Source organism: Rutidosis leptorrhynchoides, chromosome 5, assembly GCF_046630445.1.
Source record: "Rutidosis leptorrhynchoides isolate AG116_Rl617_1_P2 chromosome 5, CSIRO_AGI_Rlap_v1, whole genome shotgun sequence".
Lineage (NCBI taxonomy): Eukaryota > Viridiplantae > Streptophyta > Magnoliopsida > Asterales > Asteraceae > Rutidosis > Rutidosis leptorrhynchoides.
The window spans coordinates 3,610,226-3,623,727 of NC_092337.1; the positions used below are offsets into that span (position 1 = coordinate 3,610,226).

The 13,502-nt window shown below is 34.3% G+C and overlaps 1 non-coding gene across 1 annotated transcript; it reads left to right on the forward strand.

Moving 5' to 3' along the window:
• The first annotated feature begins 11,490 nt into the window (after positions 1–11,490).
• Positions 11,491–11,597, forward strand: LOC139851129 (small nucleolar RNA R71). Its single transcript, XR_011760489.1, has one exon. It is a non-coding gene; the product is annotated as a small nucleolar RNA R71 (small nucleolar RNA).
• The last annotated feature ends 1,905 nt before the right edge of the window (positions 11,598–13,502 follow it).

Sequence of the window (13,502 nt, forward strand, 5' to 3'; positions counted from 1 at the left end):
TTGTACCTCTAACTGTTTACTCAAGCCTCGGACCTTCCCGTTACAAAATTTTCCTCCTTCAAGGCTTCTTATTGTGCCTCAAGGATCTGCCTAGCGAGGTTTGTTTGAATTGTCATATTCAAGGCCCTAAACCTGCGAGGTTCAGCCCTTTCTTTACGACTTAATGCATCAGCCACATCATTGGCCTTTCCCGGATGATATAAAAGTTCGCAATCATAATCATTTAACGTCTCAACCCATCTTCGTTGCCTCATATTTAACTGTTTCTGATCAAGAATATGTTGAAGACTTTTGTGATCAGTGTACAATGTACCTTTGACCCCATATAGATAATGTCTGCAAATCTTAAGCGCAAACACAACAGCTCTCAACTCTAAATCATGGGTTACGTAATTCTGCTCGTGAATCTTCAACTGACGTGACGCGTACGCAATAACTTTCTTTCGTTGCATCAAAACACAACCAAAGTCTTGACACGAAGCATCACAATAGATAACAAAATCATCATTACCCTCAGGTAGTGATAATATCGGTGCAGAAGTTAACTTCTTCTTCAGAGTTTGGAAAGCAGACTCTTGTTCACTCTTCCACTCGTACTTCTTCCCCTTATGCGTTAAAGCAGTCAGAGGTTTCGCTACTCGTGAAAAATCTTGAATGAACCTTCTATAATAGCCTGCTAATCCTAGAAACTGGCGAATCTGATTAGGAGTTTTCGGAACTTCCCACTTTTCAATCGCCTCAATCTTAGCAGAACCAACTTGTATTCCCTATTTACTAACAATATGTCCGAGGAAATTGAACTTCTCTTAACCAGAAAGCACACTTAGAGAACTTAGCGTACATCTCTTCTTTCCTCAACAGATCAAGCACTAACTTCAAATGTTCTTCGCCCTTCATCACTCTTAGAATAAATAAGGATGTGGTCGATGAAAACAGTAACGAATTTGTCCAGATAGGGTCTACACACACGGTTCATGAGGTCCATGAACACAGCAGGTGCATTTGTCAATCTGAACGGCATAACAAGGAATTCAAAGTGACCATAACGGGTGTGAAAAGCAGTTTTTGGAACATCAGATTCTTTAACACGCAACTGATGATAGCCGGAACGAAGATCGATCTTAGAATAAGCAGACGAACCTTGAAGCTGATCGAATAGATCATCAATTCTCAGAAGAGGGTAACAGTTTTTTTTTTGACAGTAAGCTGGTTCAATTCACGATAATCAATACACCATCGGAACGATCCACTCTTCTTCTTAACAAACAAAACAGAAGCTCCCCGATGGGATGAACTGGGACGAATGAAATATAGTTGCAACAATGAAGGAAGAATATATGGAGTAGTCACATAAGTGGCATAGATATTTAAGGCGATTCTCTCAAAGGAGATAACGAGGATCATGGATTTCAAAGTAAGATTTCATTACATTTCCGAAAGGAAGACATACGAAAGGTGTGATATTTCAACGAGAGTGAACTCCCTTGCTCAATGAGCGAGGAAATCTAGGATTCATCCATATTCTTAAATTTATATGCGGATGAAAAGAACGCGAATCATGGGTTATAAAGAATGACCGACTCCAGGTGGGATGAATCTCCAAAAATAATTTTCGTGCACCTCAAATTATTGAATCTTAGGATTGATGTTTTCGAGGGTGTTGCGGTTAACAGCGAATATTGAGAGTAGAAACTCCTCAAACGGTCTAGTGTAATATATATCCATGATACCCACTATAACAACAGTTGGGGTAGAAACCCACCTAGCGCCTTTTCTACAATAGGGTGACCACCGAGCGTATCCCAGAAAATTGATTTATCGGTCCGAGTTTCGGCTATGTCCAACCATAAGAGGGAAAATTTTATGAGCGCAAAGACTTTCCAACAAGTTTTCTAAAACCGGCATCCAAAGTGGCGTAAGAGTTTCTATCAATGAACTTAATGGTAAGTTTCATCCTTAAACCGAGGATGGGAAGAACTGTGATCCAGACACTCTGTAGGGTAATGCGAAAAGTTGATAAAATTAATCAAAGGAGTTTTGAAAAAGCTTTAAACGTTTGATGTGACAACATAAACGGAACGAAGTTCTTAGTAATTTAGAAGTATGTACAATGTGTACCATTTTATATAAAATAATCTGACTTAATTAAACAACTCAATAAAGGTGTGGTTTTAAAATAATTTTGAAGGTATAAATTAGTGTATACTAGCCAAAATAGGTAAGGGTAAATTTGTCCATTTGAATTCATACGTACATATATGATTTTATAAATAGTATACATGACAAAGTATTTCATTACTTCTATTCGCCCATAAATCTCGTGAGAACCGCCCAATTACACAAATGTGTAAATTTTTTAATGAAAAGCAGGGTATCCGCATCACAGAGGTTACGAGTTGAAGTAAGATCGTTAAAGCTCGGGTGATGGACTTGAATCGTCTTGCGACATCTCTTCAATAAATGCTACGAGGTCATGAAAACCAATGAGTTAAATAATGTCTTGACTTTTATCAGAACACAAGTCCTTGGGTCAAAACTATTCACGTGCGAAGCTGTCACTATCAAGCGAGTTATAAATGATAAAACATGGGGTAGGTAGTTCGGTTAAGATGAGTCTCTCGCATATCAACAAATAAGATAATGAGTATCTTCCTTACTCATGTAATAACGTTAGAATTTCCGAATGAGTGGTGTACAAATTTTCTTTGACTCGCTTTCTATTCCTCATGTCACAATATTGGGACTTTTGATGATTTAAAGTAATATAATCACGTTGGCCTGACGCCATTATATTTCACTAACTCATAGTTCCATTCCAATATCACTACATAAGGTCAGGACACGTGGTCAACCTCGAATTTCAACACAATTTCCCTAAAACAATTTCTTAACAATGTGCTAAGGATAGCACAAGAGACAAAGACATCGAAAGTAATGAATAGGAGTAACGCTGACATAAAAATGTCTTCGAAGTACCAAGAATCTCTAAAAGTAAGAATGACGTTTTCCGTTTCAACAACCAAAGCACATAGGCACAACGTCACAAATGCACGTAATATAACAAAATGTTATATACCTAAACATAATAGCTGACATTGAAATGCCGAGCATTTAGAAGTCAAGAATGACATCTCGCGTAATATAACTCAAACGTTATATACATAACCATAATAGATGACATAGAAATGCCGAGAATTCTAGAACACGTAATGTAACTTAAACGTTATATCAATAAACACTAATTATGACATAGAAATGTCGAGAATTCCAGAAGTCAAGAATGACACCCCCTCGGTTTCACTAACCGAGGTGTTCCTTTAAAAGATGAACTCGCATGAGTCGGAGAATACGTTTAAATCGGAATGGGAGTTCCTCCCGGATTCAGAACATAATAGAAATGTATGTATGATAACAATATACATACCAACACGACACAAATAATCACATATAATAATATATAATAGGCCGGGCTGTAGACTAGACTCACTAATGCACCCTATTGACCCGGGTAACGATATCAATGCAGCCTAATTCCCTACAACCAGAGCTCTGATACCAACTGTGACGACTCCGTCAAAGCACTTAACGGCTCCGTCACTTGGTCCCACAGCTTGATCGAAACTCTATATGAATTTAATAAAACAACCTTGCATTCTTTATTTAAAAATGATTTCCTATAAAGGAAATCTACTAAAATGTATAAGTTTAGAAAAACTATACAATAATACTTTAACCAAAAGTTGACCAAAACAAAGTCAACAAACAACCACTATTTAATGTAACAAAATAGAATGCAAGTTAATGTTTAACAAAAGCTGCCATCATAAAAATGCAGACTCTCTAAGCACAGCGGAAGCAATCAATCATGAACCTGAGAATAAAACATGCGAGTAACTGTCAACAAAAATGTTGAGTGAATTATAGGTTTAATATTGCAAACAATATTTAATTTAAACAATAAAAATTTATGTTTGAAAACATAAAAACTCCTTTTTGAACCACCAAATTATATGCTAGAAAACATATAATAAAACATTATTCCATTTTCCGTGAGCCACCTGGTAACCACTTAACCATTTATTTACCCTTGCCAAACACAATAAATAATATACACCGAACAAGTGTATCTACAACAAAATACGAAGTACTAAACATTCCGATAACAAATTGCTAGCGCGACTAGCTCGAAATGGGGTTGTCAAACCCGATAGATCTATCCATAGGATTCGCGTTCACCAGTAGAAACCAGTGATTACAGTTACCAGACTAGGGAATATTTTTGTTCAACTCACAATGAATAATTTAAACCAACTTCCACATGTGTCCAAAGTATAAAATAAATTGCATGTATTCTCATCCCAAAAGCTTTAAAATAGAAAAATGGGACTATAACTCACCTTATTAGCAAACGAAGTAACCACACAATTATGCGAACAGCAAATGAAGTAAAGTGATCATGAATGATCACAACGCCGACCTATAAATAAAGCAGGTCGATATAAATAACTAACTTAGGTCAAGTCTTAGTATGATAGCTATTGTACATGTTGCAAGTAGACATAGAACAATACTCAACATGCATCGGTTTGATCGGAACAGCGTACGGACACACACTTTCTATTTTTAGAAAGTTTCTATTTTTAGCAGGTTTCCATTTTTGGAAAGTTTATATTTTAGGAAAGTTTCTATTTTTGGAAAGTTTCTATTTTTGGAAAGTTTCTATTTTTGGAAAGTTTCCAAATTTAGAAAGTTTCTATTTTTAGAAAGTTTTAAGTTAGGAAAGTTTCCTTATTTAGAAAGTCAACAGAAGTCAACTGAAAGTCAAAGTCAACCGAAAGTCAACTCAAAAGTCAACCTTGGTCAAACATGGTCAATGTAAATTTTAAAAGTGTAAGTTATAATAATAATATAAGTTATAACGTTTATTAAAGTTAAATGTGTCTAATTATATCATAACATAAGTTTAATTAAATTAAAATGAATTATTAAAGTTAATATAAGTTTAAATGATATAAATAATATAACATAAGTATTTAATTAATTAATTAAATATTAGTCATAATATAAATATTATTAATTAATAATAAATTTTAAATCATATCATAAGTATTATTAATTAATAATGAATTATTAATCATATCATAAGTTTCTAATTATAATTATTAAATCTTAAATATTTAATAATTAAATTATAATTAAATAATAACTAAGCCTTATAATAATTAAATAATTAATTAATCCTTATTATAAGTCTTATAATAGTAATCTCATAATACAAGTTTAATACTTATCATAAGTATTTTCCATTAATAATAAAAGTATTATTAAAATGTTAATTAAATCATAAGTATTAATTAAATGATATAATAAATATATATCATAAGTCTTAAATAATAATAATTATTTTTTTTATCATAAGTAATTAAATGATAATGAAATCCATTATTTATATCATAAGTTTAATAATTTGTCACAAGTTTTAAATCAAAAGTTCATCGGGTCGTATCCTGAGCCCCGGGTGTCGATTTTCGGCGAGCCTTACATATATCTCCGCCTAAGCAAACCACCCGACACTTTGATACACTCAAGAACATACCATGAACAGCCCACAAGTCGTGATATACAGCCAATACACTACTTGGAACTTCAATTCAATCAAAAACGTGTTTTAGACGTAACGGGTGATACGTGGCTCGGATTGGGATGACCCGAACATGAAAGTTCGCCCCACCATCAGTCCTAACACACTAACACACCCTAAAGTCACCAAATATGGTCACAAAGTCAGACCAAACCTGGTTCATACCAAAATCACATTTCAATCTTAACAAAATACCACTTTGCTCGTATCTAGGGCTCCGGGAATCGAAACGACATGAATCCGGAGTCTAAAATTAATGTCTTGATGAGAGGAACTCATCTAGATACTTTATTTTAACTTTTATAACAGTCACCAAGTCAGAAACACACGAAAAAGCTGCTGTCCCAATTATATCAAACCGAAAACATATATTTACGAGTAATTCTATGCATACAATCATCAATACAATAACATGTAACTATCATACTATCAATATAACATCAAAATACAGAAAATATATGAAAAATTAAAAATCTAGGGTTAGGGTTTATACCCTAATCAAGAATTGAAAGATGTAATCGTGTAGAGGAGATCGTGTAGAATCCGATTATGCTAATGAATTGATGATCCAAGCAATTTTTGATGATCAAATGGTGAAGGTGGTGGTGGTAGGTGACGGCACCAAGAGGAGGGAGGAGAGAAAAAAAAAAGAGAGAAAATATTAGGTTTTAATAAAATGAGGAAATGGGAAAATGAATTGGCAAAAAGGGAAAAATCAAGGGATTACTCCCTCCCCCCATGAGGCTTTGGCCGAAAATGATAGTGGGGTGGGCCCCACTTAGCCCAAATCTCTTAAATGTAATTTCCTTGTGGCCCGAACGCCCGATCGAAGCCCGAAACGCGAAAACACGACTACGCGATTTGAAATTCGGAGAGATAATAAATACGCGACGAATAAAATATATAAACACTATATATAATCATATGACATCAAAATATCATATTTAAAATAATTAGGACTTAAAAATTCCAAAAGTTCGACCGTTGGTTTGAAAACCGAAAAGATTCGCCGGATAGAAATCCGCGACACGTAGAAACGTACAATTAAAGATATGAATACAAATATTCATGTAACACATAATAATTAATATATTATTACAAAAATAATAATATAGGTCATAGAAATGACGTGGCACGAAAAATAATTAACGGTCGTTAAATAATTAACGGCAAAAGATAACGGAAAAAGTAGGGTCGTTACAACTCTTTTGACTATGAATGGTCCAGACCATCTTGATTTCAATTTTCCAGGAAATAGCTTGAATCGTGAATTGAAAAGAAGAACTCTGTCTACTTCTTTGAATTCTTTTGAACTTCTGATTCTTTTATCATGCCATTTCTTCGTTCTTTCTTTATAGATTAATGAATTTTTGTATGCTTCATATCTTAATTCTTCTAATTCGTTTAGTTGACTTAACCGTAGACGTCCAGCTTCATGTATATCAAGATTACATGTCTTCAAAGCCCAAAATGCTTTGTGTTCAATTTCTACTGGAAGATGACATGCTTTTCCGTAGACGAGTTTAAAATGTGTGGTTCCAATTGGAGTTTTGTAGGCGGTTCTAAAAGCCCAGAGTGCATCCTCCAATTTATTGGACCATTCCTTCGGATTTGATCCTACGGTTTTCTCTAGAATACGTTTTAAAGCTCGGTTGGTATTTTCAACTTGTCCACTTGTTTGTGGATGATATGCGGTGGAGATTTTATGAGTTACTCCATATCTTTTGAGAACTTTCTCAAGTTGATTATTACAGAAATGAGTACCCCGATCACTTATTAAAGCTTTCGGTGTTCCAAACCTTGCAAAAAGACGTTTTAAAAAGTTGACTACAACTCGTGCATCGTTAGTTGGGAGAGCTTGTGCTTCCGCCCATTTAGATACATAATCAATGGCTACGATAATATAGAGATTATTATGAGATTTTGGAAATGGACCCATAAAGTCAATACCCCAAATGTCAAATATTTCGCATACCTGAATGACATTTTATGGCATTTCATCACGTTGACTTATTTTTCCGGCCCTTTGACAAGCATCACAGGATTTGCAAAGAATGTGTGCGTCTTTGTAAATTGTAGGCCAATAAAATCCAGCTTCATAAACTTTTCTTGCTGTTAGTTGAGGCCCATAATGCCCTCCTGTTGGTCCTGTATGACAATGGTTTAAAATTTTACTAGCTTCATCTCCGAATACACATCGACGTATTATTCCATCTGGACAACTTTTAAACAGATGTGGATCTTTCCAAAAATAGTGTATTATATCACTGAAGAATTTCTTTCGTTTTTGGTACGATAATCCTTTTTCAAGGAATCCACATACTAAGTAGTTTGCATAGTCTGCAAACCATGGTATTTCATTATAATCTATCTTCAATAGATATTCATCAGGAAAGTTGTCTTGTATGGCCGATTCATTTAGAACTTCTAATTCAGGATTTTAAAGACGAGAAAGATGATCAGCGGCGAGATTTTCTGCTCCTCTTTTATCTCGGATTTCAATATCAATCTCTTGTAAGAGTAAGATCCAACGGATTAATCTTGGTTTGGCATCTTGTTTCGAAAATAGGTATCTAAGAGCAGAATGGTCGGTATAGACCACCGTTTTTGCTAGAACGAGATATGAACAAAATTTGTCAAAAGCAAAGACAATAGCAAGGAGTTCTTTTTCAGTAGTTGTATAATTTGTTTGTGCTCCTTGTAACGTCTTACTAGCATAATATAGAGGTTGAAATCGTTTTTCAATCCTTTGTCCTAAAACGGCTCCCATTGCAAAATCACTTGCATCGCACATTAGTTCAAACGGTAGATTCCAATTTGGTGTTATCTTGATCGGCGCATTAGTGAGTTTCTCTTTAAGAATATTAAAAGATTTGATGCATTCATCTGAAAAGATGAATGAAGCATCTTTTTCTAAGAGTTTATTCATAGGAGTGGCAATTTTAGAAAAGTCTTTTATGAAACGTCGGTAAAAACCGGCATGCCCTAGAAAACTCCTAACTCCTCTAACATTGGTGGGATGTGGAAGTTTAGCAATTACATCTACTTTAGCTCTATCCACTTCAATTCCTTCTTTCGAAATTTTATGTCCAAGAACGATGCCTTCTTTAACCATAAAATGGCATTTCTCCCAATTAAGAACTAGATTTGATTGTTTGCATCTAATAAGCATTCGTTCCAGATTAGCTAGACATGTTTCAAATGTATCACCGAAGACTGAAAAGTCATCCATGAAAACTTGCATGCATTCTTCTATCATGTCGTGAAAAATCGCCATCATACACCTTTGAAAGGTTGCAGGGGCGTTGCAAAGTCCAAATGGCATGCGTTTGTAAGCAAAAGTACCATAAGGGTACGTGAATGTGGTTTTTTCTTGATCTTCGGGTGCTATTGGAATTTGAAAATATCCGGAAAATCCATCAAGAAAACAATAATAACTATTTCCGGCTAATCTTTCCAACATTAGATCAATGAAAGGTAAGGGAAAGTGATCTTTTCTGGTGGCGTCATTTAATTTTCTATAATCAATACATACACGCCATCCTGTTACAGTCCTAGTAGGAATAAGCTCATTTTTTTCATTTGTAATGACAGTCATGCCACCCTTCTTAGGTACGCATTGAACCGGGCTTACCCATGGACTATCAGAAATTGGATATATTAAACCTGCATCTAGCAGTTTAATAATTTCTTTCTTAACTACATCTTGCATATTAGAATTTAGTCTTCGTTGGCGTTGCACATACGTTTTATGACCTTCTTCTATAAGGATTTTATGTGTGCAATACGAAGGACTTATTCCTTTAATATCATGAATCTTCCATGCAATGGCTGGTTTATGAGCTTTCAACACAGAAATGAGTTGTGATTTCTCATTTTCAGTAAGAGAAGACGATATTATTACAGGTAATTCAGATTCACCATGTAAATAAGCGTATTCCAAATGGTTTGGAAGTGGCTTTAACTCTAATTTCGGTGGTTCTTCTATCGATGATGTATATCGATATCTGTCTTCTTCTTTTAGCATTTGAATTTCTTCTGTTTTTGGTTCATATCCATTAGCTATTAGTGTAGCTAACATTTCAGCTTCATCAATTTGTTCAGTTCCTTCTCCTAAAGAACATTCTCCTGTTTCTTGTAATTCTGGAAATTCTTCTAACAATTCTGCATGTGAATCTATAGTTTGAATATAATAACATGTATCATCTGCAGATTGCGGTTGTTGTATTGCTCTATCAACTGAAAAGGTAACACTCTCATCCTCTATACTTAGGGTCAATTTCTTACCGAACACGTCTATCATTGCTTTAGCCGTGTTTAAGAATGGTCTTCCTAATATGAGAGGAACTTGAGAATCTTCTTCCATGTCCAGAACAACAAAATCTACTGAAAATACTAAAGTACTAACTTTAACTAGAATGTTCTCCATTATCCCTCTAGGATATTTTATTGATCTATCAGCTAGTTGTATACTTATTCTGGTTGGTTTCAATTCTCCAAGGTCTAGTTTAGCGTATAGTGAATATGGCATTAGATTTATACTAGCACCTAAGTCGGCTAATGCTTCTATTGAACTAAGACTACCCAGAAAACATGGAATTGTGAAACTTCCTGGATCAGATAATTTTTCTGGTATCTTATTCAACAGCACTGCTAAACACTTAACGTTCATAGTAACAGCCGAGAGTTCTTCCATTTTCTTTCTATTCGTGATCAGATCTTTCAAGAATTTAGCATATCTAGGCATTCCTGAAAACACATCAATGAAAGGAAGATTTACATTTATCTGTTTAAACATATCCAAGAATTTGGATTGCTCGGCTTCAAGTTTCTCTTTCTTTATTTTACTCGGGTAAGGAAGTGGTGGTTGGTATGGTTTAACATAAGGTTTAGCCTTAACTGTGTTATCTTCATTAACCTTTTCAACGACCGGTTCTTTTTCCTTATCTTGATCAGGTTGTGATTCTTGTGGAGTAGGAATAGCTTCATCAGAAGTTACAGGTATTTCAGGTGGTTTAAGTGTTGTACCACTTCTTGTGGTAATGGCTTTAGCTGTTTCATTCCGGGGGTTTGCATTTGTATCACTAGGTAAACTTCCCGGTTTTCTTTCACCTATTAACCTTGCTAGGTTACTTACTTCTTGTTCCAAGTTTTGAATAGAAGCTTGTTGATTTCTAAATGCTTGAGCATTTTGTTCATTAGTTTGTTTTTGAGATGTGAAAAACTGCGTTTGAGTTTCAACTAGCTTCGTCATCATATCTTCTAAATTCGGCTTTTTATCATCGGGTTGTGGTTTGTTTTGAAAATTAGGTCTTTGCTGGTTGTAAGTATTGTTAGATACTTGTTGATTGCTAGGACCTTGTTGGTTGTTGTATGGAATATTTCGATTATAATTCTGGTTTTGATTGTAGATCGGTCTTGGCGGTTGATAATTATTTTGATAATTATTTCCAGGCCTTTGGTTTATGTATGAAATATTCTCTCTTTGTTCCATTGTTAGTTCAATACTGAGACAATATTTTGTCAAATGTGGTCCTCCACACTGCTCACAACTAATTCGTATTGAGTGAATATCCTTAGTCATCTTTTCCATTCGTCTCTCGACAGCATCTATCTTTGCGGAAATGGAATCTAAGTCATGGCTAGAATCGGCTCTAGCTGCTTTAGATGATCTAACGATATCTTTTTCTTGGTGCCACTCATGTGAGTGGGAAGCAGTGTTATCAATAATTTTGTAAGCATCAGTTTCTGTTTTCTTCATAATAGAACCACCAGCTGCTATATCGATGTCTTTCCTTGTAGTGATGTCGCATCCTTGGTAGAATATTTGTACTATTTGACAGGTGTCTAAACCATGTTGCGGACATCCTCTTAATAACTTTTCAAATCTTGTCCATGCCTCATATAGAGTTTCATTTGGTTTCTGTGTGAACGTAACAATTTCTCCTTGAAGTCTTACGGCTTTAGATGCCGGAAAGAATTGTTTAAGAAAATTTTCAACTAAAACGTCCCATGTATCAATCGCTCCTTCAGGTAACGATTCCAACCAATCTTTGGCTTCTCCCTTTAAAGTCCAGGGAAATAACATGAGATATATCTGTTCATCCTCCACTTCTCGGATTTTAAATAGAGTGCAGATCCTATTAAAGGTACAAAGATGTTCATTTGGATCTTCCTTCGGCGCACCACAAAATTGGCATTGATTAGTCACCATGTGTAGAATTTGTCTTTTGATTTCATAATCTGGCGCATTAATGTCTGGATGAGTAATTGCGTGACCTTGGCCAGTGCGTTTAGCTCTCATTCGGTCTTCCATACTTAAAGGTTCCAGATTCTCCATAATTGAATTTGTTGAATCGGAATCACTAGAGGATTTTGATTTAATGGTTCGTTCCTCAACAATCTCTGTTTGAATGATTGGTGGTTCCGGAGGAAAGTTTAGTGGTTCAGGATCTATGAATCGTCCCTGAATATTCTCTGGATTCTCAATTGTGAGGTCGGGTTCAAAAAATGGATTATCGGAAATTTGAACTGGAGTACTTGGTCGACTGGATGATGATTCTAAAGAAAAATCAATGGCGGTAATATTTGCTAAATGTCTTGATCTAGTTACAGGTGGTGAACGTACAAAAGGTGGTGAACGTCTTGCTCGGTGCATTCACGGAATATCCTATTAGTTTTTAAAAAGGAAAGAAAAATTATATAAGTTATCCAATTAATAGACTTTTCTGATTTTGCCCACGTTTCGAATAGCCAAAAGATGCAGCAGAGGGGTATGATTCGTTTGGTCTCAATATAATTGAGTACTGTTTAGCTCCAATAACCCGGTCCACGTACAAATCCAACTATTACTACGAACCAGAAAATTTTGATGTCTATCAATTTAACCACTTAAAATAAATTTTTGTAATTTTAAGAAATTTAAATAAGAAGTAGAATAAAAAATCTATGTCCTAAAAACTAGAATAGCGAGAAATAAGAAAGAAAAAGAGCGTGTCGGAAAAAGATCGAAAAATAAAAATAAGAAAGAAAAAGAGTGACTTATAGAACTTAAAAACACTCGACTAACCCAACCTTATTACTATCACTAACTTAAAATTATAATCGCAAATTGAGATTACTAATTGGAATGATAATTGATACATAGGTAAAAGGCGTCTAAAAATATTAAAGTTTACAAGTAAAACTATATCTCAAATGGCAATAACTTAAAAAGAAACTAAAACTTAAAAAGGCGTCGCAAAATTCTAAAGCACCTAAATCTTAGTCTAAAGAAAAAGCACTTAAGGGATTTTACGGCAAAGCCTACTAGCTAGAAATAAAAATATAACTATGGTAAAAACTAAGTTTAAAACTAAAAACTAGCGAAAAATACAAATATTACGCTAAAACAATTAAAAAGGGAGAAAATATAAAAATATACAAAAAGTTGTAAAAATTACAATTTTTATAAAAATATTATTTTTATATTATTTATTTATTAAAACTATTAATTTGTCATTAATTAAACTAATTTAACTAAATATATAAATTAAATAAAAAGTAAAACTAATTAATATATTAAAATTAAACCTAATTAGGGTTAAAAGTTAATTAATAAATATAAAACCCGTAATTAATGCTGATTAGGGTTTCTGTCACGTGTGTCAGGGCTGCTCCGCGAGTTGCGGTGCCCGAAGCAGGAAAACTCCGCGAGTCGCGGGGTTCTAAAATTCAACTCAGGTACAGGATTTAATTCGACGCGTTTTTTGTTTTTTGTTTTTATATTTTCTGTATTATGCTTTATATTTTTTGTTTTAAATAAAAATATTTATATAATAAAAACTTATATTTAAAAACTAAAATAAAAATATAACTACTT